The 6,000-nt window shown below is 38.6% G+C and overlaps 1 non-coding gene across 1 annotated transcript; it reads left to right on the forward strand.

Annotated features, from left to right (window-relative positions):
• The first annotated feature begins 5,480 nt into the window (after positions 1 to 5,480).
• On the forward strand, positions 5,481 to 5,620 carry LOC123650500. The gene has a single exon (XR_006739368.1). It is a non-coding gene; the product is annotated as a U8 small nucleolar RNA (small nucleolar RNA).
• Positions 5,621 to 6,000: the final 380 nt, after the last annotated feature.

Below are 6,000 nucleotides of genomic sequence, written 5' to 3' on the forward strand. Positions count from 1 at the left end.
GAGGTTATTGTTGTTATATGGGAGGAAAATATTCCAAATAATGAAGGAGAGTATTTTATATATCACCAAGCATAAGCTAGCCTTATCTGTTATTTTACTATGTCAGAATATTGCCATTCCTGTAATAATATTTTTGAAGAATTATATTGACATGTTTTATGGAAACTTTGGAATGTAATTGTTGTTAAATTCAGGAAGGCCTAATTTATCTAAAGAATATCTTTACTTTCCTTGAAATTCTCTTTTCCATTTTGTCAGCACATGCAAGCTAGAGAAATGAATTGAGATAGTGATTTAATCACGCTAGTAAGAAAGTTCTGACTGAATGCATGAAAAATGCATAGCAAAAGTAGTTTTTAGCTTGAATTTTCCTCAGATTATGGCAACTGGCTACGGAACAATTAGACCCCACTCAAGAGAACAATTTATCTTAGGATTCAATGGCAACAAAATTGCCTTCAACCTCTGTATTAAATTAGTAAGCCAGGTCCCATTTTATTTAATTACTCTCTGTTATAAATGTATTCTACTTTGATTCAACAAAACAGCATTCAAAGAAGAACTGAATAGAACTCATTTCACCTGCAGGTGGAAGGTTTCAAAATCAGTGCAACTTTCATCTTCTACTGTCTGCTTACACTCCACTGCTGACTTTTTCTTTAAAAGGACTCAAGAGTGGAGGAAAGGCCACATGATTCCCTGTATTCCATATAATGGAGCAGAATAGGAGGACAGAATTACTTGAACCATGCGGGGAGACACAGCATTTTCATGAAGTCAGGATGGGAACAAGGAACAAGAAATAAGGGATCCCAGCTAAAAATTTAACTTTTTCCAGGGACAATGATGGCTGCAAACTGTTGAGTGCTCCCTGAGTGCCAGGTGCAAATATTAAATATTTTACATACCTTATCTATAAAGTAGGCCAAAAGGCAGGTGTTATTATTTCATTTTATGGAAGAAGACAGGAGCTTAGAGAGACAGTAAGTAAATTTTCCATTATCAAATGTCTAGACAGTTGTGGAGCTGAGATTTAAACCCACACTGTTGTCTTGACACCAACACTATTCTTCCAGTTGGTCAATTTATTTGCTCAGCATTTGACCATTTTTATAGTTGGAAGAGGATAAAAATTATTAATGTATAAGTGTTTCAAGATTGTTCCACATCCTTCCCAAATTCGCCCACTAATGAGAATTTTGTCTTTTTCGTTTCTTCCTCTCTGATCTGGGAAACGTGGAGAATGTAGGGAAAAACATGTGACTTGGATATGGGAGAAACGTTTCAAAGAGCTTGGAGAAAGAGAAATGGGAGAATCTGAGGTGTGAGGGGAAACCGAATGGGGGAGAAAGCAAGAATCATCCTTGTGAAATTTAAAAAACATAAGAAACAATATTGGGTTTCCTTGGGATTATTTTGTGTTGCCAGATTGTGTCTCCTCAACAATATCCCCACCAAAACTCTGCTATGTAAGTCACTGAGAATAAGCATTGTATCATCAGTCTAGTCATTGTTATCTAGTGGAATTCCCAGGGCAGCTGGAGAATGCAGATTGGGCAGCCAGGGCTGCTCCCCAGGAGAGAAACCTCTGGACTGGGGGGCTGGCAAGCATACCTTAGCAAGCACCATGCATAGTGGGGGTCCCCAGAGAAGTAAAGAGCTCCCTCTCCATTACCTCATAAATACCAGCAAAAACAAAAAATTGTCATATGTTTGATGAGATTGGGTTTCTGGTGCAAAGTGGCAAGAAGATAAATTTTGTGTTCTGATCAAAAGTGCCTAGGCCTCATGTTAGCTCAGTAGATAATGGACCATGGGGAAGTCAGGTCAGAAGTTTATAGATATCACTGAAGGATGCTGGATTAACACAAACTAAGACGCTGGGATTGGAGTTGCGTTTACACTCACCAAAGTCTAGAGAGGTTTCACATGATGCCATGTTATCTTTTGGAATCGTGGCTGTGACATTCAAATGAAGGTGCATTTCCTTGCTGCATCTTTGACGACAGCATTCCACCACTCAGAATTGAGCCAGGAGTGCTTCATCGTGAGGGCCACACTGTTGGATGTGAGTGACTATGTGGCCAGGATGGCCTACAGAATGTTGTCAACCTTCCAAGTGTCAAGTACTCAGCTAGAACAATGGGACAAATTAAGTGACAATGAAGTCTGTATTCACTCACTATAACGGTATAAGCAAGAGGTCCAAAGGAGAAGCACTGGCTCCTCTGTGTCCTGCTTTTCCTGGAGGAACGGCACTGGTGAAACTCAGATGACACGTATAGTGCAGATGGGAAGCATGACCTCACTGCTGAGGAGCCCAAACTGAGGGTTTCTTCTTCTTCATGGACCTGTAGGGCCAGCGTTCAGGGGTATGAGTGTGAGCACAGAGCACTGGGGAAAATGCCTTAGCCAATACCCCAGATAAGGAGGACATGGCAGAGGGAGAGGTTTGGTAGAACAAACCCAGAGATAAAGATTTGGTTGTAAACAGCTCATTTTGGAGGACCAAAAAGGAATAGCACACTCTCTCAAGTATAGTATAGCCCAGTATGTTTCGTGTGGACACACACACACAAAAAAAAAAAAAAAGAAAGAAAGAAAGAAAGAAAGAAAGAAAGAAAGAAAGAAAGAAAGAAAGAAAGAAAGAAAGAAAGAAAGAAAGAAAGAAAGAAAGAAAGAGAGAAAGAAAAAAACAAGTAAAAAAAAGCAGGCCGTGAGTAGAAACATCCAATAGTTTTGGCTGTAGGAATGGGCTAGCATCTTGTGGTAGGTTGCACGTGTGTAGGAAATTATTTTGTCCCTCAAACAAAAGATGATGATGAAATGCTAGAGACGGCTGGAGTGACAAAGGGCTGTGAGAGAGGAGCTGAGGTGGGGAGGGCCACCTCTGAATGATGGTTACTTTGCAGATAGGAATCAGTGACATGGGGTTTGAAGGTACATGAAATATGGCAGAAGAAATTCAACCTGCCTAGTTCATTTTGAAACCTACTCTGCTGCAATTGATGTAATAACAAATTCCCATTCCGCAGCCCCCCAGGGTTCCCTGCTAACATGCACTGGTGCTGTCAGCCCCTTGTATGGCTACATTAGAATTCTGGTAGTCCAGTGCAAAAAGCTAAGAAGATATTGTCTTCATATCTAAGCCATCAGGATGAGTAAAAAAGCAATCCCTCCAATGCTCTGTAGATACAGAAGTCCTAGAAGTCTCCTGAGTTTTAAATAGTTTTCAGAGACAGGTAGACTGGAAGCTATGTGTCCCTTAGGATTCCCCAAATTTGTGGTTGACATTCTGTCTCCCAAGCATGACTATTGTTAGAAGGATCAAAAAGCCTGCCTGAGGTGAATTGTCTGAATTCTGCAAGAGGATGAGTGTAATAGATTCTTAAGCTGAAGAGTAGTTTTCTGTCAACCTGTTCTTTCTCTTCGGATAATTCACAAAATTTGCCTTCCCTAGGTTTTATGTAAAAAAGAAAATAAGAAGCATCACTATAAAAAACAAATTAGTGAAAAACTTTCTCTTCATGTCTTTTTTCTACTGTTTAATAGGGTTGTTTGTTTTGTTCTTACTGATTTGTTTGAGTTTTTTGTAGACTGTGGATATGAGCCCTTTGTCGGATGTACAGTTTGTGAATATTTTCTCTCATTCTGTAGGTTGTCTATTAACTCTGTTGGTTATTTTCTTTGATGTGCAGAGGCTTTTTAATTTAACCAAGTCCCATTTATTAATTTTTGTTATTGCTATATTTGCCTTTCGGGTTTTAGTCATAAATTTTTTGCCTAAGCCAATGTCTAGGAGAGTTTTTCCTATGTTTTCTTCTAGAACCTTCATGGTTTCATGCCTAACATTTAAGTCTTTTATCTGTCTTGAACTAATTTTTATATGTAGTGAGAGATAGGGGTCCTGTTTCATTCTTCTGTATATGGTTATACAGTTTTCCCAGCACCATTTATTGAATAGGGTTTCCTTTCTCCAGTGTATACTGTTGTCTGCCTTGTCAAAGATCAGTTGGTTAGAGGTAGATGGCTTTATTTCTGGGTTTTCTATTGTGTTCTATTGGTCTATGCTTCTATTTTTATACCAGTGTCATCCTGTTTGGGTTACTATAGCCTTGTACTATAATTTGAAGTCAGATAATGTGATGCCTCCAGATTTGTTCATTTTGCTTACAATTGCTTTGGCTACTTGGTCTCCTTTTTTGTTCCAATTGAAACATAGAATTATCTTTTCTAGATATGTGAAATATGACATTGGTATTTTGATGAGGATTGCATTGAATCTGTAAATCTCTTTGGGCAGTTTGGACATTTTAATGATGTTGATTCTACCAATCCATGGGCATGGGACGTTTTTCCATTTGTTTGAGTCATCTATGATTTCTTTCATTGGTGATTTGTAGTTCTCCTTGTAGGGATATGTCACCTCATTGGTTGAGTGTATTTGACCAATAAACATGAAAAAATGCTCAATAGCACTAATCATCAGGGAAGTGCTAATTAAAACCACATTGAGATACCATCTTACCACTGTCAGAATGGCTGTTAAAAAGTCAAAAAACAATAGATGCTGATGTGGGTGCAGAGAGAAAGGAATGCTTATACACTGTTGGTGGGACTGCAAATTAGTACAACCTCTATGGAAAATAATATGGAGATTCCTCAAAGAAATAAATGTAGACTTACTATTTGATCTGGCAATCCCACTACTAGGTATCTACCCAAAGGAAAAGAAGTCATTTTATGAAAAAAACACTTGCACTTGAATGTCTATTGCATCACAATTCACAATTGCAAGGATGTGGAATCAACCTAAGTGCCCATCAGTTCATGAGTGGATAAAGAAAATGTGGTGTATAAATATCATGGAGTACTACTCAACCATAAAAAAAATGAAATAATGTCTTCTGCAGCAACTTGGATGGAACTGGAGACCGTATCCTAAGTGAAGTATCTCAGGATCCCTTTTCCTAAGTATCCCCTTTCCCTATACCTCACTCTCTGCATCTCTTCATCTCTATCCTTTGTAATATCCTTTATAATAAATCGGTAAATGTGTTTCCCTGAGTTCTGTGAGCCACTCCAGCAAATTAACCAAACCCAAAGAGGGAGGGGATCATGGTAACCCCAACTTGAAGCTGATCAGTCAGAAGCTCCAGAGGCTCGGACCCGTGACTGGTGTCTGGGGCAGGGGCAGTCTTGGGGACTGAGCCCTCACCCTGTAGGATCTGACACTATCTCCAGGTAGATAGTGTAGGAATTGAATTAGAAGACACCCAGCCAGTGTCCCCTGCTTGGTGTGTGTGGAAAACCCCACCTTAGGCCACAGAAGTCCTCTTCCGTGTGGATTGTTGTGGAGTTTACAAGAAAGCATGGTTTGGGGACTGTTTTTCCGAAGCAGTATCCATGTAACAAAAACATTTACACCCCCTTCATCTTTTGAAATAGAAATAATTTAAAAAACAAACAACTAATTAGTATCATCAGGTGGGATAATTACTTGTTTCTCTTTTTGAAGGATAGATTAGAATATGATAACTGGAGTTTGCATGATACATGATTAACGTCTCTATGTAATAAAAAAAAAATAGATATTGTTGTTGGGATATTTGTCTCTGTGTTTTTCTTTCCAGACAGGGAATGTTAAAGATTAGCCTACAGATTTGTATGAATGACAAAAGGTGGCTCTGGATGTGTATAACTGCTATTATAAATAGCCCAAGTTCCTCCTTTGAAACCTAAATGATTTGCATTTAGTTGGAAAATCATTTGTTCCATTCTTGATAATTAAGATGAAAGGTCACATATTCTTGATTAAACAAAGAAAAAATTCTTAGTACAGAGGAAGTTAGTACCAAGAAAATATTTTGTTCTGCAAGAAAGCCAAGTTTTCCCAGAACTGGAGAATGGAAGATCCTTCAACCAAAAAACTAAATATCAAACACCGATATGTAGCCCCAAATCTAGGCAGCTGAATAGAAGTAGACTCTTAGAAACACA

This window comes from Lemur catta, chromosome 14, assembly GCF_020740605.2.
Source record: "Lemur catta isolate mLemCat1 chromosome 14, mLemCat1.pri, whole genome shotgun sequence".
NCBI lineage: Eukaryota > Metazoa > Chordata > Mammalia > Primates > Lemuridae > Lemur > Lemur catta.